Genomic DNA, 22,898 nt, shown 5'->3' on the forward strand with positions numbered 1-22,898 from the left:
TAATATTTATTTTCCAAAATATTTTATAAGTAAAGGAAAATAAATTTAAAAATATGTCAATTATTATATAATGCAAGTTTTTCTTATTTTGAACTCATGCCTTCTTTAATATAGAATATTTCAGAGTATAACTTTAAAAATACTAAAAGAAACATTTTGCTTTTCTTCAATTCAGTTTCTTAATTTTTAAATAGGTATTATTTCATGATATTTAGCACCACTTTTTAAATTAAGAGTGAACTTAGTTCTAGTTAACTCTTAATTCTGGCAAATTCTAACTATAATAAAATAATAATAAAACCTCTATAAAGGTCTTAATAATTCAAACTATGTTGTATGTCACTTCATAGCATTATTAAATTGTTGTTTCTACACAAAGTTGTATTTTATTGATTAGAATAATTTTGAATTATATCAATTTTTACTTAACTATACAAATCCTAAAGGACATAGTGAAATATTAGGAATTATTAACATTGTACTGTGGTACCTTTTTTGATATCCTTATATGAAAAAATCAAACACAAAGCTTTCTTATTTGAACTATTTCTTTCCTCTTATTTTTTTTTGCACAAATCTAGAATAGCCTTATAAATGGATCAATATATCTGATGTTTTTCTCATTTATATTTTATCATTTGTTTTAAATATTGTCTTTAAGGGCTTTAAAGTGAAGATTTCTTTGTAGTTTCTAAAAACACAAGAGCCAACTTAAGGTATTTCAAGAAACAAAATCTCTGTTCTTTTTGCTTCTTGAAAGCACAGTTTGAAATACTGACATTAGTTGGCGAAAATGTGAGATTTGAGTATTTTTACCCCAACATTCGAAAATACTTTAGCTGTATTAAAAAAAAAAGTGACCCTTTAGTGCTGTTAAATGTTAACATGGGATCTAATTGAGAAGAAAAAGAAATCTAGCATTATTGGATTTTAAGGGGCTTTGGAGCTTCTTAGGACATCGCTAATTATTCAACTAATATTTTTGCATCCTTAGTATTCATTTACACAACAGAAAGGAACAGTTATTTAGGCTGCTAGAAAATCAAAGGGCTCACCTACTCCCCTGTATGATAGAGGCAATTATTTGATGATTTTCTCTTAATATTGGGCACCTGTGTGTATTAAAATTTCAAGAAGAGATCTTAGAAGTGTGTAAATGGTTTCCTCTGTCTCAGCTTTTAAGTATAATTGTAGTATGGGTTTCTGACTTTTGTTCTTTTAAAACAACTAGATGTAAATTTGCTGATTTTGCTCACTAAGAAAAACTCACAAAAGACGGTAAATCAAATCTTCCATAGTCAGTTCTTCCAAGTAATAATGACTGTCAGAAATCCAGTATAAATTTTTTATTATAAAGGAGCTGATGGAATAAGTAAAATGACATTGATTATTTAGTAAATATTATCCATATAAAGTTTCCATTATGCATCATCTTTAATTTTTAGGCATTAATTTAACCAAACTTATGAGATATCCCTTTATTACTATTTAAAAGAAGATAAACTAGATTAATAATTTCGTTAATTTTTCCCTTTCATATAATTTCTCTATGAATTTTCTACAATTTTGAAGGAAATAGTACAGGTTATATTCATAATAATTTATTTTTTAAAATACCACATGGCTGTCCTGCTTTATTCATGCTTAACTAATGACATCTTAGGTAAGTAGTTTACTTTCAAACTGGTTCTTCTTAGACACACAGAATGTATCAGGCCTAACTTCTAATATTGTTAAAATGTTTAAATATTGGTTCTTCCCCTACTTCCCCTCCCCCCTCAAAGAAACAGGTAAAATTATACCTGGAAATAAATGAGTTATAAATTAAAATGTAAATGAACTTTGATTTATGTTTTTAATCATTTTCTTGCTTTTAGGGATAATATTTTATACAGTAGAGTGTAATCTAGCCAGTGTGACTAGCCTTGTTTGTTCCAAAGATTAAATTACATTATTGTAATTACAGATATAATCGATTTTACTCCCTATTGATTAATTTTAGCTTTCCATTGTCCTTTTTTCCTATATTTTTTTTCTTTTAAAATTTTATTAGGGATAGGTGTTTTTCAACCACATGTATCTCTGGCATATTTGAGAAGTAGTACACTCTGTTTTATTAAATAAAGGCTACGTAGAAATTTTAACACAATACATACCTAAAATAAATCAACGTCCCTTCCACCTTGAACATTATTATTCTGTGGACATTTAACTACAGTCATTCCCCTCCCAATCTATATATTATTGGTGTTTATTTTATTTCTTTAACCGCATATAATGAGTGATGCAATTATTGTGCTGAAGAGTCCATGTTATACAGTTATTCACGTATTTAATACTTTCTTTTCTTGTCCATTTTCTCCTGAATCTTAGACCTTCCATCTGGAATCACATTTCTTTCACTTGAAGTACATGATTTAGAACTTTCCATAGGTATGATTCTATGGCAAACTGATTCAGCAATTGAAAAAGTGTGAATTTTAGTCTTGTTTCTGAAAGACATTTCTATCGGTACTAGAATCTTAAATGCAGTTATTTTCTCTTCTTACTTTGAAGATATTATTTCCCTAGCATCTATCACTTAATGTTGCTGTTAGGAAGTCAATTGTCAGTCTACTACTTCTAATACTCAGTTTTTGGTATGGGGACAGGTGTTTTTCTGCAGTATCTACATGATATATGGGTTCCAGGTATGGATTACTTTTTTTTTTTTTTTTACTCTATTTGTAGTTTATTGGACTAGAATCTGTGGATAGCTGTCTTTTATTAGTTTTGGAAAATTTTGTTCCATTCTCCCTTCTCTTTGAAACTCTGGTTAGATGTTTGCTAAACTTTCTCACTTTAAGTTCTGTCTAAACTTGCTTTTAGATTTTTTATCTTTGTAACTGTGAAGAATTCTGTATCATTTCTTTTGCCCTGTTATTCAGTTCACTAACTCTTTCATCAGTTCTGCCTAATCTACTAACAACTTCATCTCTGAGTTTTTAATTTCAATTATATATTTTGTACTTCTAGAAGATAGTTTTTATTTATGTCTTTCATTCTTTATTCATATTTTAGACCTTTGTTATTTGTTAAAATATATTTAACATATTTGCTTTATCTCCTTGTCTGCTAATTCAAATATTGAAAACCTTTGTGAGAATGACTGTTTTTTTTTTTTTTTTGTCTCAACAGACTCTTTTTCATGATAGTTTGTTTTTCGTTCATTAGGAGAATTTTTTTATTCTTACTTTTCATCTTTCTTGGAACTTATAAGTCAGAATTATTTGAGTCTTTGAAAAATACTTGCTTCTGTGAGGATGTTAAGTCATTATCAGTCAAAGATCACTTTTCTCAGATCCTCAATTGTATTGTTTCTTTTCCTTAGGTAGAGTTCAGGACCATTAGATGTACAAATTCAGAATATCATGGTTTCTCCCTGAGTTGAAGAAATTGAAGGTATGTGAATAAAGGAAACCCACTCTAATAATGAGAGCTTGTGTTTGGTTATGAATTTTCAAGGAAATTTTTCTCCTCTATACTCTATATCAAGGGTTAAGCTAGGCAATTTTCTTAGCAGTTTCGGGGTTATTGAGGCAGTCATGGCTGGAAAGGAGAGATGAATTTTTCATTCGCTCTCATAGTGAGAATTTACTATTCTGGGGAGGAAAATCTTTTCAGACTTACTTCCATGAGTAAGCCTTGGGTCTTGCCTCCTGTTTTCTGAGCCACTCTAGACCTCATAGATCAAATTTTAAGTTCACTTAGATCAGCAAAAATTCTCTAAGTAGAAGCCATCATCACTAAGATTTTCGTAATTTTGCCTTCACTTAGTTTTCTGACCTGGTTATTTATTATTGTCTTTCTGCCTCCTTGACATTTCTAGGAAGAGTTTGTAAAAGACATTTTATCTAGTATTTAATGTTGTTTTCATTGGAATTTTTGTCCTGGTACTTAGTCTGACATATTCAATGTAGTGGTTTTAGAGTGAGATCTAGCCAACTGTGCTATCAACTATCTGTGTGTTTATGAGCAAATTACTAATCTTTCTCTGCCTCAATTTTTTTGCTTAATAAACAATAATAAAATTTACTCAATAAAAGGTTGTCATACGATGATGTATATATTTATGTAACACCTAGAAAACAAAAAGCATTCAATACATGTTAGCTTGCAGCATCAGCAATAACATCATACAAACAATACAAATGGACTTTGCGGTTTAAAGAGCACCGTACTGGTAATTGATCTGAGACTGAGCCAGCCTCAGTCATTGACTTTAACAGATTCAATGGCATGATAGTGGCAGAATTCCAGTTGTAGTTAAGTTTGTGAAGTGAAAAATTTGAGGCAATGATTGTAGGAATATTTTCTAAGGAACATAACTGTGAAAAATAGATATGAAAATTGTGGAGATAGTGTCAGAAGTTAATATTAGAGTAAAAGAAAAGTTGTTTTGTTTTAATGAGAGAAAGATAGATGTCCTATAGTCTGTAGAGAAAAAGGTGTGAAGTACAGAGAAAGACAGAGCTGATGAAGCATTAAACATTGAAGATATGGGAGAGATTCAGATGAAGGCAAAAGAACCTTCGGAACAGAAGAGTCAGTTTGTTCCTCTGAGGTTTAAAGAAAGAGAATAAGTACAGATGTAAGTGCTTTTATAGTTATAGGTTGAGAAGTTGAGATATTTCACACTGATATCCTCAATTTTATGTGAATTACAACTTCACTGGAGGAAAATGGAAAAAAAATATGAGATTTGAAGAAAAGTGTGAACTTTCAGAGCAAGACAAAGAACATAGAACACAATTTTTCCAAATAAATAAAAGCACAGTAGCACTCAGAGTTCATGGACTTACTGTAGTATTAATCTGCCTGATTATTTAATTTCTTTTGTTACTCTTCCATCACCCAAGAGTAGGTTGGTGGATAAATTGATTCAAGAGGAGGAATTTCTAGGTGTGGAAGGAGAAAAGAAATAGGAACAAGGTGACTGTGAAATCTGTGATGGAGAGGGAAGGGACATAAGCCCTGAAGCAGAGAGAGCAGAGAAGGTTTTTTGGAACTAAAAATTCACTGTTATTACAGAAGTGGTTGTAACTGAATAAGAAAATGATGAGAATTGAAAACTCATATTCAAAAAGATATTTGTACACCGATGTTCATAGCAGCATTATTCACAGTGGCCAGGACATGGAAGCAACAGAAGTGTCCTACAATATATGATTGGCAAAAGTAGCTATGGTACACATATACAATGGAATATTAATCAGCCATAAGAAGAGATGAAATACTGCCATTTGTGACAACATGGATAGACCTCGAAATAATCATGCTAAGTGAAATAAGCCAGACAAAAAAAAGTTGAAAATCACATGATATTACTTATATGTGAGATATAAACCTAAAAGCAACAAATGAGTAGGACAAACAAACAGAGACTCATGGCTAGTGGTTACCAGAGGACTATAGACTAGTGGTTACTAGTAGGGTGGGGAAGAAGCAGGGAGGTAGACTGGATAAACAGGGACAAATATGAGTTTTAGGGGGAGGGCGAAGTGGGTAAAGGGGATCAAATATATGGTAGTTGAAGGAAACAATAGATGTCAAATACAGATGTCAAATGACAATGTATATCTGGAAATTATATAATTGTATGAACCAATGTCACCCTAATAAACATAATTAAAAAGTAAGAAAAAAAAAGAAAGTGATGAGAAGTTGTGGTCAGAAATTTATACATTAGAGTTTATGCCTACAGAGCTGGAGTGTTTTCTTAGAAACAATATCTCCAAAAAACAAAAGACTAAAGTGTAGTTACAGAATTGAATTGATGCAGTAAGTCATTTCAAAGATTAAAGTGTTTTCATGCTTAGGAATTTGAAATGGGTTACTGGGTGTGACATCTACATAAATATTGAAATTCATACAAAATGAAGGTGAAGTTAAAGAGGTAGACTAAGAGCTAGATACCTACATCCTCATTATATTCAGCAACAAGGAAGGGTAAAATGTATACTACATATAAATTCATGGACTTTGATTGAGATAACATTTGTGCATGGTTGATCCAAAAGTGACTAGGAAGCAATAGGACAACAGGAAAAGGAAAAAAATATATATATGTGTGTGTGTGTGTGTGTGTGCGTGCGTGTATATATATATGTGTATATATGTGTGTGTATGTGTGGGTGTGTGTGTATTAGGAGAGCAAAGTACATGCATCTTGAGCTGAATAATAAAAAATTGATTAACACATTATATTAAGGAATTTACAATCTTATGATAATGTCCTAAGTAATAAGAGTTTTACTTGGTTTTGTGCTTAATTTTGCATATTCCTTGGAAAATGTCTAGGTAGAAAATATTATTTTTTAATTTTATAATAAAAATTACATAATTATGACCTTATACTGTACTTGGCTATATATCTTAAAATAATATTTGTTGATCAATATTCTTCTCCTTTTATAAGGAAACCTGAAACTTCAAGTGACTGTTTAAAAATCATACCTGACTTTTGAGTCCACCTCTTTCCAAACCACAATACAAAAAACAAACAAGTAAAATTAAAATATTAAAAGTACAAAACAAATAGATACAATGCACTCTGCACTGAAACTTTCTCACTTTGTTCTCATCTTGAACCAGATTTAAAACTGTGTTCTTAATTTTGTTGTCATTATTTTTTGCAACTTGGTATGTATTTAAATGAATCATATTTTGTCATGATTTATAAAAAGAACATTGTTAACTGTGCATGATTATAAGATACACCTCCAACATTTATCACTCACATCTTTTATATAGGTTTCAGTCTTAAATCCATTGTTCATTAAAAATTAAATAGACTCCACATTAAACTCGAAAATTCTAAAAGTATAATACCTATTAGAATTTTTCTCGTTCACTGTTTAAGTTACTAGTATTCCACTATACATACATACTTGGGAGAGAGTAGGGAGATTTGAAAGAATGCTAATGATTCTGTCAACCATCCTCAATAAGTGTTTTCTGCAATGAGAACTTTTAGATTTCAGAGGATCAAGCCCCTTCAAAGCAATAGAAATTTAAAGTGGAGTCATTACTAACAACAGATAGAGTTTTGTATTTTTGGAAAAAAGGGTCCAGCAAACATGATTTTTTAAAATCTTATATCTCATTTTTGACAATTCGCTCCAAATGTGCTATGAAAAATTATAAAAAAATAGATATCCCTGACATAATTATTCATTCTATACTTAAAATTTTGCATTAAACGATTTCTGTTTCAGGAAACTTATGTTTAAAAGAGCACCTTAATCTGTTAAAATAAGATATGGCCATTTTGTGGTTATCATAATTTAATAAATTAACATTACTCTAAAGTGAAATTACTCATTTATTGAAATTGTAAGTTAATAACTAAGAGCTATGCAAAGAAGTTTAATGTGCCAAACAATCACGTTGATTCTATTATAACCACCGTTTCTTTTCCAAATGTGATTATGTTGTGTTACTGGGTCTATTTTAAAATATAAAAGTTTAGAATCTCACAACACAAAATTACGTAAAAGAAGTTAGAGAGAAAACAGAACAGATATTATGACCTCATCAATATAAAGTTTAAAAATATGTATAACTAATCTACAGTGTTTGAAATTAGGATAGTGGTTTCCTCGGGGAGCTGGATATGACTGGAAGGGCATGAAAAACATTCTGAGATGCTGGCAATGTATTTCTTGATGCAGATGCTTGTCTCATGGATGTGTATATTTTGTAAAATTTTATTGAGCTGTACATTTAAGATTTTTGCATTTTTTTGGTGCATGTTTATTGTACCTCAATAAATTTTGCATTAACAATAAAAACTTTATTTTAGCGGAAATGCCTGTGTTAATCATAAGTTAAAAGACAGTATTGAACCAAATTTTTTTTAATTGGTTAACAGAATTCAATAAGTTTCATCTGTACACTTTAACAGTAAGGCATATACATATTTACACTATGTGTTCACATTCCACACATTTCTTTCTGTCACTACATATTTGACCCCTTTTACCTCATCTACCTTCCTCCTACCCTCCTTATCCTCTGGTAACAACTAGTTTATAGTGCATGCCCATGAGTCTCTATTTGTCCTGTTCGTTTGTTGCTTTTAGGTTTATATCCCACATGTAAGTGATATCATGTAGTTTTCAACTTTTCCTGTCTAGCTTATTTCGCTTAGCATGATTATCTCATGGTCCATCCATATTGTCGCAAATGGCAGTATTTCATCACTTCTTATGGCTGATTAATATTCCATTGTATATATGTACCACAGCTTCTTTAGCCAATTATCTATCGTGAAACACTTCTGTTGCTCCCATGTCATTGCCACTATAAATAATAATGCTATGAACATTGGTGAGCAAATATCTTTTCAGATATGGGTTTTCTAGTCTTTGGGGTAAATACCCAGTATAGGGATTGCTGGATCATATTGTAGATCAATTCTTTGTTTTCTGAGGAACCTCCATACTGTTTTCCATAGTGGCAGTACCAATTTACAGTCCCACCAGCCACGTATGAGAGTTGCTTTTTTACGCATCCTCTCCAACATTTGTTATTAATTGTCTTGTTGACTATAGCTGTTCTAAGAGGTGTGAGATAATATCTCATTGTGGTTTTCATTTGCATTTCTCTAATAGCTAGAAATGTTGAACATCTTTTAAAATATTTGTTGGCCATTTGCATGTACACGAAAGAGAAGTGTCTTTTCTGATCCCCATATTTTGATTGGACCATTTGTTTTTTTGTTGTGTGTGAGTAGTATGAGTGTTTTGTATATTTTGGATATTAGGCCCTTATTGGAGGTATTACTTCAAAATATATTTTCCCATTTGGATAGTTTTCTCTTTACCTTGTTGACAATTTCTTTTGCTGAGCAGAAGCTTTTTAGTTTGATGTAGTCCCATTCATTCATTTTTGCTTTTACTTCCCTTGCCTTGGAGGTCAAATTCATAAAATTCTCTTTAAGTCCAAGATTCTTGAGTTTCATTCCTATATTTTCTTCTATGCATTTTATTGTTTCAGGTCTTATATATAGGTCCATAATTCATTTTGATGTTAATTTTGCTATGTGGTTATAGCCAACAGTCTAGTTTCATTCTTTTGCAAGTGGCTTTCCAGTTTTCCCAGCACCATTTATTGAAGAGACTTTTCTCCACTGTATGTTTTTGGCTTCTTTGTCAAAAATTATTTGCTCATATAAATATGGGTTTACTTCTGGACTCTCGATTCTGTTCCACTGGTCCGTGTATCTGTTTTGCTGCCAATACCATGCTGTTTTGATTACTGTCGCTTTGTTGTATAATTCGAAGTCAGGCAGAGTGATGCCTCCAGCCACATTCTTCTTTCTCAGAATAGCTTTGGCAATTTGGAGTCTTTTGTGCTTCCATCCAAATCTGATTTTTTTGTTCTATTTCTTTAAAAAATGCCGATGAGATTTTGATGGGATTGCATTAAATCTGTATAATGCTTTAGGTAATATGGTCATTTTAAATATGTTGATTCTTCCAATCCAAAAACACAAAATATCTTTTCATTTCTTTGTATCTTCTTAGATTTCTTTTAATAGGGTCTTATAGTTTTCATTATATAAGTCCTTCATTTATTTCGTTAAGTATATTCCTAGGTATTTTATTCTTTTTGTTGCAATCGCAAAAGGAATTATTTTTTCCACTTGTTTTTCTGATGCTTCATTATTAGAGTATAAGAACACCATGGATTTTTGAACGTTGATTTTTGTATCCAGTGACTTTACTGTATTTGTTTATCGTTTCTAGTAGTGTTCTTGTTAAGTGGGTTTTCTATATAGAGAATTGTGTCATCTTCAAATAGTGACAGTTTGACTTCTTTGTTTCCAATTTGGATACCTTTTATATCTTTCTCTTGTCTGATTGCACTCACTGGTACCTCCAAAATTATATTGAATAACAGTGGCGAAAGTGGAAAACCTTGCCTTGTTCCTGATCTTAGAGGGAAGGTTTTTAGTTTTTCACCATTAAGTATAATGTTGGCTGAGGGTTTGTCATATATGGCCTTATATACCAATTTCGTTAAGTGTTCTTATCATAAATGGATGCTGTATCTTGTTGAAGGCTTTTTCTGTATCTATTGATATCATCATAGGATTCTTAATTTTTAATTTGTTTATGTAGTATATCACATTAATTGATTTGTTTATGTGAAACCATCCCCGTGCCTCTGGGATGAAGCCCAATTTAGCATGGTGTATATTCCTTTGTATATGTTATTGTATTCTGTTCGCTAATCATATTTAGGATTCTTGCATCTGTGTTCATAAGAGATATTAGTCCTTAGTTTTATTTTGTGTGTGTGTGTTATCTCTACCAGATTTTGATATCAGGATGATATTGGCCTCATAAAATGAGTTGGGAAGTATTGTCTCCTCTTTGATTTTTTGGAAGAATTTGAGGAGAAGAGGTATTAAATCTTTGAATGCTTGGTAGAATTCACTGGTGAAGCCATCTGGTCTTGGATTTTTACTTTTTGGTTTTTGATGATTGTTGCAATTTCTATACTGTTGACAAATCTGTTTGTATTTTCCAGTTCTTCTTGATTCAATCAAGGAAGATTATATTTTTCTAAATACTGGTCTATTTTTCTAGGTTATTAAATTTGGCATTATATAATTTTTCACACTATTCTTGTATGATCCTTTGTACTTTTGCAGTGTCTGTCATAAATTCCCCTCTTTCATCTCTGATTTTGTTTGTGTCTTCTCTCTTTTTTCTTTAGTGAGTCTAGCCAGAGGTTTCACTAACCTCAAAATATAGCTCTTTGTTGCATTTCTCTTTTTCCATTTTTTTTGTTTTAAATTCCATTTATTTCTGCTCTAATTTTGATTATTATCTGCTTCTACTAGCGTTAGTCTTCATTTGTTCTTCCTTTTCTTGTTTTTGTTTGTTTGTTTGTTTGTTTACGGTGAAGCATTAGGTTGTTTATTTGGACTCATTCTTGTTTTTGGAGATATGTCTGTAATGATATGAACTTTCCTCTAATAACCACTTTTGCTGTCTCCCAAAAGTTTTGATATGTTTTACTACTTATCTCTCGATCTCCCTTTTTATTTCTTCTCTGACCCAATTATTCTTCAGTAGCATGTTGTTTAATCTCCATGTATTTGTGGTTCTTCCTGCTTTTTTTTTTTTTGCAGTTGACCTCTAGTTTCAAAACTTTATGATTCAGAAAATATAGTTAGTATGATTTAAATCCATTATATTTGTTGAAGCCATCTCTGTGTTCCATTATGTGGTCAATTTTTGAGAATGTTCCTTGTGCATTAGAGAAGAATGTATAAGCAGTTGTTCTGGGATGGAAGGCTCTGTATATTTCAATTATATCCAGTTGGTCTAATATGTCATTTGAGGATATTATATCCTTATTGATTTTCTATTTGGATGATTTGTCCATATTTGGCAGTGGGTTATTTAGTTCCCCTACTATGATAGTGTTTTGGTCTGTTTCTCCCTTTAGTTCTACTAGTAATTGCTTTACATATTTCAGTGTTCCCTGATTGGGAGCATCGATATTAATAAGTGTTATGTCTTTTTGGTGCATGATTCCCTTTATAATTATGAAGTGTCCCTCAGTATCTTTCTTTACCTTTTTTATTTTGAAATCTATTTCGTCTGATATTAGTACTGCTACTTCCACTGCTCTCTGAATGTCATTTCCCTGAAATATCATTTTTCCATCCTTTCACTTTGAGTCTATATTTGTCTTTGGAGCTGAGATGTGTCTCCTGGAGGGTGCATATGGTTGGGTTTTGTTTTTTGATCCATTCTGCAACTCTGTGCCTTTTTATTGGTGAGTTCAGTCCATTTACATTTAGGGTGATTATTAAAATATGAGGATTTCTTATAGTCTTTTTATCTTTTGCTTTCTGGTAGCTCAGTGTTTTCATTGTTTTCTTGTCATTTTGTTTCTGTTTTCTTTATTTCGTTTGGCTTTTGGGGTTTTGCTTCCGGTTCTTCTTGTTTTATGTTATATATTTCTGTTCTGAATCTTTGGTGTGTAGTTACTTTTATGAATATGTTACTTTTATGATAGCTATATATATACAGTTGTCCATTTTCTTCTACACATGCCTTATCTCCATTCTCCTTCGCAAATTTGGATCTTTGAACCCTCCACTTTTCAGTTATTTTTATCTCAATTTGTCCCTATGGATCCTGAATGTTTGTTACTATCTTGTTATAACAATTCTTTTCTTAATAATTAAGATTATGATGCCCTGTTCTTAGTAAGGGTTGCACTCCTCTGCTTCTATATGCCTGATAGTCACCTTACTCTAATTCTGTTTTAGTGTTTGGTTTTTTTTTTTTTTGGTTATTTTATTTTAAGTGAGCTGACTCCTTTCAGTATTTCCTTTAGTGCAGGCCTCATAATGGAGAATTCCCTCAATTTTTGTATGTCTGGAAAGGTCTTAATTTCTCCTTCATATCATAATGAGAGCTTAGGTGAATAAATTATTCTAGCTGGTAGTTCCTTTCATTTAATAGTTTGAATATTTGATTCCACTCCTTTCCGGCTTGTAAGGTCTGTGCCGGGAAGTCCTACTATAATCTAATGGATTTCCCTTTATAAATTACTGTCTTCTTCTCTCTGGCTGCCCTGAGAATTTTGTGTTTGTCATTGATTTTTGATAATTTTAATAAAATGTACCTTAGTGAAGACCTTTTTGAGTTGAGATAATAGGATGGTTTTTTGACTTCTTGAAGTCCAAGCTTCAACTCACTCTTTTGATTTAGGAAATCTCGTCAACTATTAGTCTGAAAATGCTTTCTAGTCCCTGCTCCTTTTCCTCGCCTTTGAAAATGCACATTATACTTATACAAAATTGAGGGAATCACTTATTTGCATTTATCAGTTTATTATGCCCTAAATGATGTGATAAAGGGTACAGATGAACAGCCAGATGAAGAGATACGTAGGGTAAGACTGGGAAGCATCCCAGTTCAAAAGCTTCTGTTTCTGTAGAGTTCAGGTGCACCATCCTTTTGGCAGTTGGATATATTCACAAACCTGGAAACTCTCCAAACTTCATATTTTAGAGATTTTTATGGAGGCTTCATCACATGGGCATGATCGATTATCAACTCCATTTTCAGCTATTTTCCCTCTCTGGAGAGTGGGGTATAGAAATGAAAGTTGAAAGCTTCTAAATCATGACTTGTTCTTTCTGTAACCCGCACCCATCCTGAAGCCCACTGAGGGTCACCTCATTCAAAAGAAAGATATTCCTATCACCCAGGAAATTCTCTGGTATTTAGGAGCTCAGTATCAGATGTTCCTATCACTCAGGAAATTAGAAAGGTCTTAGGAGCTATGCATCAGGAACTGGGGTCACAGACTAAACTGTTCTCTTGTCATCCCTATTTATGAGGTTTTTTAAGAGCTCTGTGTCAGAAACCAGGACACTACTCCTTTTGGATTAGGGTCTCTCCCTTATGATCTCATTTAACCTTAATTCCTTTATAGTCTCAAGAAAGAAAGTCATAATATTTCTTTCTGATTGTGTGTGTGTGTATGTGTGTGTGTGTCTGTGTGTGTGTGTGTATGTGTTGGTAGGAGTGTGTATGACAATTCAAGACTGCCTACATGATATGAGTCACTACAGACAATGTACCTTTTCAAGGGCTTAGTAAATTGCATATCCAAGATCCAATCTTTTGTTGTTGCTGTTGGCTTGTATTTTTTTGTTTATTTATATATTTTACCTAATTTATCAATCATTGCTTCTATGTAAACAAAACAGCTTCGGGCTTAAAATATACTTTTGTTTTTAATTATCTGTCAAAAATACAATTTATTTAATGGTTTATTCAAACACTTTTTGTCTCAGCTATGGTTCTGCATTTTAAGATAAAATGATTCTTAATAGGCTTGTAATGTCAGAATATTTTTACATCAAATAGTTCAGAGTGTGTGTCTGTTGTTTTCAAAGACTGTTGACTTTTTAAAATGAGTTTCTGTAAATTCGTAGTCTTGCCATGCAAACAAAAATATGGATATTTAATAAGGCACCTTGTTATGTTTTCTAATCATGTTTACTCCTGTTTAAATTCTTCTAGTTACAGTAAAAATATATTACATTATTTGATATTCCGTATATAATACATCAAATGAAAACAATTTCTTTATAACTCAGTACTAGGACTTTCTTTAATTCCATGGCATTGATATTCTTCCTCTTTCTGATAATAATAATGATAATGATGCAATGATGATGATGATATATGATGATGATGATGATGATGATGATGATGATATTAGTAATACTTTCTCTCTACCTTGACAGTCAGTAAGCTCTGAGTCATATTTGAAATAGTGAAGTTTCCATGTATTTAATGTCTTTCATGTATTTGTTCATTTAATCTAGTGAGTTATATATGATTACTAGGTTCTTGATGGGAAACTTTCACTCGAAATGGGTAAGTGACCTGTGTAAGGTCACACAGCATACATGGAGAATTACTGGTATGTGAGCTAGGCTCTGGCTCAATAGTTTTTGCTTCAAATTTTTTGTTGTCTATAAGTGAGATCATACAGTATTTACGTTTCTTTCTCTGTCTTATATTTCTCTTAGCACAGTGCCCTCCAGGTTCATCCATGTTGCCCTCCCTGCCCTTCATTTTCTCAATTAGGTACTGTATCTTTTAAGACATTCTTTTGTTTTGTGACCAAATGTGACACCCGACAACTAGAGGACTTTTCTTAAAGTGGATAAAGGTAAATTCAAGACAAATTAAGGACATTGTTTTTTACACAGTTCAGCAACAGAGATTAATGCTTCAATTCTAATAAAATCTAATTATATAAATTAAATATTTAGTCAAATATTTTTAAAATCAAGAGAAAAACTAACACACAATCCATATTCAAAAGAACTTAAAGAAAAGAAGAGCAGCCAATTTTAAAAAACTGAGATAAATACATAAGTTAAATATATGTATGTATTTACTATTATTAATGTTATCATGCATATAAAGTTAAAGATGCCCAAACCTGGCAGATAAAAAATTTTAAAAAGACTTTAGAAAGATATTTAAGTACATACTATAATCATCTTTCCATAATTGTACCTGCTTTCATAATTTGCGGCATGGAAATACTAGCATAATTTTTATACCATGGTTTATTTAAAGTACTAAATTAAATATGATTAAATTCTGTATTAGTCTCATCGCAAATATGGACTTAAACATAATTGATATGAAAACATGGTATCTGATATTGTAATAATGTTGTTTGTTAGATGAATATATTATAAAAACTTGAAAATTTTAAAGTCAGTTATTAAAGTTGGATAAATTATTTTATAGGAAATTTGCAATCATTGTCAATAGTGTAAATATTGATCTAGATGTCTCTACAGATGTTAATTTTAGAGATTTTTCATAACCACTAAATTGATATTTTGTTTATTTATTTTTTATTCTTTTTTTAAGTTTATTGGGCTAACATTGGTTAATACATTATATAATTTTCTGGTGTACATTAAAATTTGACATCTATATATTCTATTGAGTCCAGTTTCCTTCAGTGACCATATAATCGATCCACTTTATCCACTTCACCCTCCCCCAGTCCCCCTATATTTGACCCCCTTTACCCTGTCTACCTCTTTCCTCCTCCACCAACCCCTACTCTCTGGTAACCACTAGTCCATTGTCCATGTCCATGAGTCGCTGTTTGTCCTTTTCATTTGTTGCTCTTAGATTTATATCTGACATATAAGTGATATCATGTGAATTTCTACTTTTTCAGTCTGGCTTATTTCACTTAGCATGATCATCTCAAGGTCCATCCAGATTGTAGCAACTGACAGTATTTCATTTCTTCTTATGGCTGAGTAATATTCCATTGTACATATGTTCCATGGCTTCTTTAGCCAATCATCTATTGTAGGACACTTCGGTTGCTTCCATATCCTGGCAACTGTGAATAGTGCTGCTATGAACATCGGTGGGCAAATGGGTTTTCAAGTCTTTGGGGTAAATACCCAGTAGAGGGATTGCTGGATCATATGGTAGATCAATTCTTTGTTTTTGAGGAACCTCCATGCTGTTTTTTATAGTGGCTGTACCAATTTGCAGTCCCACCAGCAGTGTATGAGGGTTCTTTTCTCTGCATCCTCTCCAACATTTGTCATTACTTGACCTGTTGGTTATAGCTATTCTAATAGGTATGAGATGGTATCTCGTTGTGGTTTTGATTTGCATTTTCCTAATAGCTAGCGATGTTGAGCTATCTTTTCATATATTTGTTGGCCATTTGTATGTCCTCTAGGGAGAAGTGTCTGTTCAGGTCCTCTGCTCATTTTTTGATTGGATCGTTTGTATTGTTGCTGATATTGAGTCGTATGAATTATTTGTATATGTTGATATTAGGCCCCGATCGGAAGTGTTTGCTTGCAAATATGTTTTCCCATTCAGATGGTTGTCTCTTTACCTCGTTGGCATTTATTTATTTATTTATTTATTTATTTATTTTTTTTGCTGAGCAGAAACTTTTTAGTTTGATGTAGTCCCATTCATTTATTTTTGCTTTTACTTCCCTTGTCTATGATGTCAAATTCATAAACCCCTCTTTAAGTTCAAGGTCCATGAGTTTCGTCCCTATGTTTTCCTCTATGCATTTTATAGATTCTGGTCTTATTTTCAGGCCCTTAATCCATTTTGAGTTAATTTTAATGTGTGGTGATAGACAACAGTCTAATTTCATTCTTTTGCAGTTGGCTTTCCAGTTTTCCCAGCACCATTTACTGAAGATGCTTTACTTTCTCCACTGTATGTTTTTGGCTTTTTTGTTGAAAGTTATTTGCCCATATAAATATGGGTTTACTTCCGTTCTGTTCCACTGGTCCGTGTATTTGTTTTGCTGCAAATACCATGCTGTTTTAATTACTGTCACATTAAAGTACAATTTGAACTCGAACAGAGTGATGCCTCCAGCCTCATTCTTTTATCTCAGGACGGCTTTGGCAGTTCGGAGTCTTTTGTGCTTCCTTACAAATCTAATGATTTTTTGTTCCATTTCTTTAAAAAATGCCAATGGGATTTTGATGGGGATTACATTAAATCTGTATAATGCTTTAGGTAATATGGTCATTTTAACTGTGTTGATTCTTCCAATCCAAGATCACAGAATATCTTTCCATTTCTTTGTATCTTCTTCGATTTCTTTTAACAGGGTCTTGTAGTTTTTATTACATAGATCCTGCACATGTTTCGTTAAATTTATTCTTAGGTATTTTATCCTTTTTGTTGCAATTGCAAAAGGAATTAGTTTTTCCACTTCTTTTTCTGAAGCTTCATTATTAGAATATAGGAACACTATGGATTTTTAAATGCTGATTTTGTATCCAGAGACTAATTGTATTTGCTTATTGTTTCTAGTAGTGTTCTCGTGGAGTCTTTAGGGTTTTCTATACAGAGAATCATGTAATATGCAATTAGTGACAGTTTGAATTCTTCGTGTCATACTTGGATGCCTTTCTCTTGCCTCATTGCACTTTCTAGGACCTCCAATGTTATATTGAATAGCAATGGCAATAGTGGACAGCCTTGCCTTGTTCCTGACCTTAGAGGGAAGGTTTTTAGTTTTTCACCATTAAGTATAACGGTAGCTGAGGTTTTGTCATATATAGCTTTTATTTTGCTAAATACTTTCCTTCTATACCATTTGTTAAGTGTTTTCATCATAAATGGATGTCGTATCTTATCGAAGGTTTTTTCTGCATCTATTAATATGATCCTCTGATTCTTATTCTTTAATTTGTTTATGTGGTGTATCACATTAATCGATTTGCGTATGTTGAACCATCGCTGTGCCCCTGGGATGAAGCCCACTTGATCATAGCGTATAATCTTTAGAAGCTGTTGCTGTATTCGGTTCCCTAGTATCTTATTTATGATTTTTGCATCTGTTTTCATGAGAGATCTTGGTCTGTCGTTTTCTTTTTTTGTGTATTATCGTTACTAGGTTTTGGTGTCAGAGTAATACTGGCCTCATAAAATGAGTTGGAAAGTATTGCCTCCTTTTCAATATTTTGGAAGAGTTTGAGAAGAATAGGTATTAAATCTTCTTTGAAAGTTGTGTAGAATTCACTGGTGAAGGCATCTGGTCCTGAAATTTTACATTTTGGTACCTTGATGGTTTCAATTTCCATGCTGCTGATTGATCTATTTAGATTTTCCAGTTCTTCTTGATTCGGTCTAGGAAGATTGTATTTTTCTAAGTAGTGTACCATTTCTTCTAAGTTATTAAATTTGTTATTAGACAATTTTTCATATTATTCTTGCATGATCCTTCGTCTTTCTGAGAATTCTGTCATAATTTCCTCTCTTTCATTCCTGATTTTGTTGATTTGTGTTTTCTCTCTTTTTTCTTTAGTGAGTCTAGCCAGGGATTTGTCGATTCCATTAACCTTCTCAAAGAACCAGATCTTGTATTTATTTTTTCTATTTTTTTTTTGTTTTCAATTTCTTTTTTTACAATTTTACAATTGTAAAAATTTCTAATTTTTACAATTTCTTTCCTTCTGCTGACTTTAGGCCTCATGTATTATTACTTTTCTAGTTTTTTAAGATGAAGTGTTAGGTTGATTATTTGGGCTCATTCTTGTTTTTGGAGATCGGCCTGTAATGATATGAACTCTCCCCTTATGACTGTTTTTGCCATGTCTCAAAAGTTTTGATAAGTTGTACTTTCATTATCATTCAATTCTATGTATCTCTTGGTCTCACTTTTTATTTCTTCCCTTACTCAGTTATACTTCAGTAGCATGTTGTTTAATCTTCATGTATTTGTGGTTCTTCGTGATTTCTTTTTGCAGTTGATCTCTTATTTCAAAGTATTATGATCAGAGAATATGGTTGGTATGATTTCAACCCTCTTATATTTGTTGAGGCTATTTCTGTGTCCCAGTATGTGGTCGATTCTTGAGAATGTTCCATGTGCACTAGAGAAGAATGTATAAGCCACTCTTTGAGATGAAAGACTTTGTATATGTCAATTATGTCCAGTTGGTCTAATGTGTCATTTAAGGATGTTATTTCCTTATTGATTTTCTGTTTGGATGATCTGTCCATATCTGACAGTGGAGTATTTAGGTCTCTTACTATGATAGTGTTTTGGTCTGTGTCTCCTTTTCGTTGTTAGTAATTGCTTTACATGCGTTGGGATTCCCTGTTTGGGAGCATAGATATTAATAAGTGTTATGTCTTCTTGGTGCATGATTCCCTTTATCATTATGAAGTATCTTGCTTTATCTTTTTTAATTTTGAAGTCTATTTCATCCGATATTAGTACTGCTACTCCTGCTTCTCTCTGAATGTCATTTGCTTAAAATGTCATATTCCATTTTTTCACTTTGAGTCTATATTTGTCTTTGGCACTGAGAAGTGTCTCCTAGAGGGAACATATGGTTGGATTTTGCTTTTTGCCCCATTCCGCTACTCTGAACCTTTTTATTGGTGAGTTTAATCCATTTACATTTAGGGTGATTATTGAAATACGAGGTCATCTTATAGCCATTTTATCGTTTGCTTTCTGGTAACTCCGTGTGTCTATTGCTTCCTTGTCTTTGTGCTTCTGTTTTCTTTATTTTGGTTGGCTTTTGTGAGTTTTGCTTCTGGTTCTTCTTATTTTATGTTATATACTTCAGTTCTGAATCTTTGGTGTGTGGTTACTTTTACAAATACGAAAAGGATAGTTATATATGTATATATAGACATCCATTTTCTTCTGTGTGTGCCTTATTTCCTTTCTCCTTTGTGAATTTGGATCTTTGAATCTTCCCCTTTTCAGTCATTGTCTGTATTAATGCTGAACGTCTATTACTATCTTGCTATAGCAAATCTCTTCTTATTATTTAAGCTTATGATGCTCTGTTCTTAGAAAGGTTTGCACTCCTCTCCTATTTGCCTGATAGTCACTTTACTCCTAATTATGTTTTGTTTGTTTGTTTGTTTGTTTGTTTTAGATGAGCTGACACCTTTCAGTATTTCCTGTAGTGCAGGCCTCGTAGTGAATTCCCTCAATTTTTGTATGTCTGGAAAGGTCTTAATTTCTCCTTCATATCTAAAGGAGAGCTTAGCTCGATACATTATTCGAGGTTGGTAGTTCCTTTCACTTACTAGTTTAAATATTTGATTCCATTCCTTTCCGGCTTATAAATTTTGTGCTGAGAAGTCCGATGATAATCTAATGGGTTTTCCTTTGTAAGTTACCATCTTCTATTCCTTGGCTGCCCTGAAAATTCTGTCTTTGTCATTGATTTTTAATTACTTTAATTCAATGTGTCTCAGTGAAGGCCTTTTAGGTTGAGATCATTGTGTTCTGTTGACTTCTTGAATTCCCAGCTCCCGCTCATTTCGTAGATTTGCAAAATTCTCATCCACTATTTGTCTGAAAATGTTTTCTAATCCCTGCCCCTTTTCCTCGCCTTCAATAATGTCCATGATTCTTATGTTTCCTCTCCTGATGGTATCAGCTAGTTCTTGTATTTCTTTTTCATTATTTTTCATTCTTAGGTTTCTCTGTTCTTCCTTCTGATTTATTTCTAGATTTTGTCTTCGATATCACTGATCCTTTCCTCCATTTGGCTGACTCTATTTTCCAAGCTTGGTATTTCATTTTTCAACTCTTGCAGTGTGCTTTTTTTTTTTTTCATCTCCAGAAGTTCTATTTGGTTCCTTTTGAGGGTTTCACTCTCCTTGCTCTGCTCATCTAGTTGCTTTTTCTATTTCTGAAATTGTTGATATGACTCGTTTCGAAGCTCACTGATTTTTTTCAGAAGTACCATCCTGAATTTTCTGTCATTTAAATCACATACTTCTATGTATGTAAGTTTATGTTCCAAAAATTTTTCTCTTTCTTTCTGAGATGCCTTGTCACCTTGGCTGTTTATGGTGTTTAATGGACTATTTCTCCACCTGGGCATTAATGTAAGTGTATTCAACTTTTTTTTTTCCCAGAATGAAATTTTATTATATAAAGGTCTATCTTTAGCCTGTTCCAAAAAAAGGTCTTTTTTTTTTTTTTTGATTTCTAGTAGGTGGCTTCTAAGTCTCTTGGATCCCTGCTTTATATAAAGACTTAATAATGCCTTTTTTTTTTCCTTAAAGATATTTAATCACACTCACTACTCTCAGTCTCAGTCCCTGTCAGTGTTAGCAACACTTTCGGCAGTGTTTGCTCAGATTCCCCTGGGGCTCTGAGGCGTTATGTCTCTGAAAATATGGCAGGAGGGGCCCTTTGGGTTGGCGGTTGGAGGATCTGGCTCAGCCTCATTTTTACAACCACAGCTGGTAAAAATCAAGTGTTTTTTCTCTGCCATACTGCTTCTTTGCTTTAGCTCTGATGCCTAGGCCCTGTCACCAGGTGTGTGGAGCTCACATCACTTCCAGTCAGGGCTGTTCAGGGAAGTCGCTGCACATTCTGCCCTCCTCCTCCTCCTACAGGGAGCTCCAGCGGTTGTGAGAGACAGCTTCTTTATTTTTCCCAGTCCACTGCTCAGTACCCAAGGCTCTGACCATGGTAGCTCTTAATCATAGATCCCACACTCAGACATGCTGGTGTGCAATTTTGGCTCTTTTTGTTGAGTTTCAGATGTTCAGCTTATTGTTGTTTCAAGGGGAGAGATCTGGGAACTTCTCTCACTCCACCATGTTTCTCAAACCTCCCTCACTTGTTCTTTAACCATTTATGGAATTTTTGTCACAGTATTCTATTAGTCTGATGTGACCAAATATCATTTTTCATTAGAATAGGAGACTTCAATTAGTGCTATTCAACTAATGATCTGCCCCAAAGAAGGGTAAATCATAATCTTCTGGGGGATTCACCTTGAAGGCTGAGAAGAGGACTTATGGCATGATCGCTTTTCTAATATTTCTCAAACTACAACCATTGATTCTGCAAAGTACTTAGAGAAAAACACATGGAATCCTATATAAAATAATTAAGAGGAATAAATGAAGCATTTTCCATATGTGATTGCTATATTTTTAAATATCAAACATATCATAGTTAGTAATAAAAATGAAAATACTAGCAATACTAATTATAGCTTTTTAAATTGGGTGTCATTCTCATAAGTTAAGTACTTTACAGATATCATTTTGCTTAAAAGGTGTAGTAATATTTATCTTGATATATAATGTTGAAGATTCTAAAGCTTAGAGAGGTTAGTAAAGATCAGAGATGTGTATGGAGCATAGGCCTGTCTGATACCAAAGTCAGGGAATCTTGAACAATTTATTACATGAAATTTTTAAGTACCTGTCTTTTCTCTACTATTCTATTAAGGTAATTTTTAATTTGAGTTGTGCCTTTGGTAAATCATCTGAGTTATAAAATTTTTAATACATATTTTTTATAAAATTTCTCTTTGCCTCTTGTCCTTTAATCTCATGTATATCTTAGCATGTATGGAATATCATCTAATAGGACTCTTTCATTAGTTAAACTGAGATGTTGGAGTGCTAGAGTATCCAAATGCCTTGTGCATTTTAATAAAACATAAGCATAGCAATCTCTATCAAGGAATCTTGATAGAAAGCATATGCTGTAAATACATAAATGAAATTAGATTTTGAAAATTGAAAGTGACAGCATTAAAATAATGATTTCCTTGAATTGGTTGTCAGCAATTATTTTCAAGATATTACATAGAGGATTAATTAGGGACAAGATATCAAGAGTGAGTAAAACAAGGAGAAGAACTGATTAATAGAACTTATGAAAGTTTCTGGAGATAAAAAATGAATTAGCTTTGGAAAAAGGCTTGTGTTTTGAACAATGATTATAAAGAATGACAAACTAAATTTATGTTCCTTATTTCTGAAACATAAAATTCT

General features: G+C 32.5%; 1 long non-coding RNA gene across 1 annotated transcript in view; it reads left to right on the forward strand.

Moving 5' to 3' along the window:
- Nucleotides 1-348: 348 nt before the first annotated feature.
- Nucleotides 349-22,898, forward strand: part of LOC120589510 (uncharacterized) — a 29,232-nt gene continuing 6,682 nt past the window's right edge. Inside the window, exons 1-2 of the long non-coding RNA XR_005649516.1 lie at nt 349-2,690; nt 3,371-3,441. This is a non-coding gene — a long non-coding RNA (uncharacterized LOC120589510). The remainder of the gene's footprint in view (nt 2,691-3,370; nt 3,442-22,898) is intronic.

The sequence above is a fragment of the Pteropus medius genome, unplaced genomic scaffold (assembly GCF_902729225.1).
Source record: "Pteropus medius unplaced genomic scaffold, Ma_sr-lr_union100, whole genome shotgun sequence".
NCBI classification, from domain to species: Eukaryota; Metazoa; Chordata; class Mammalia; order Chiroptera; family Pteropodidae; genus Pteropus; species Pteropus medius.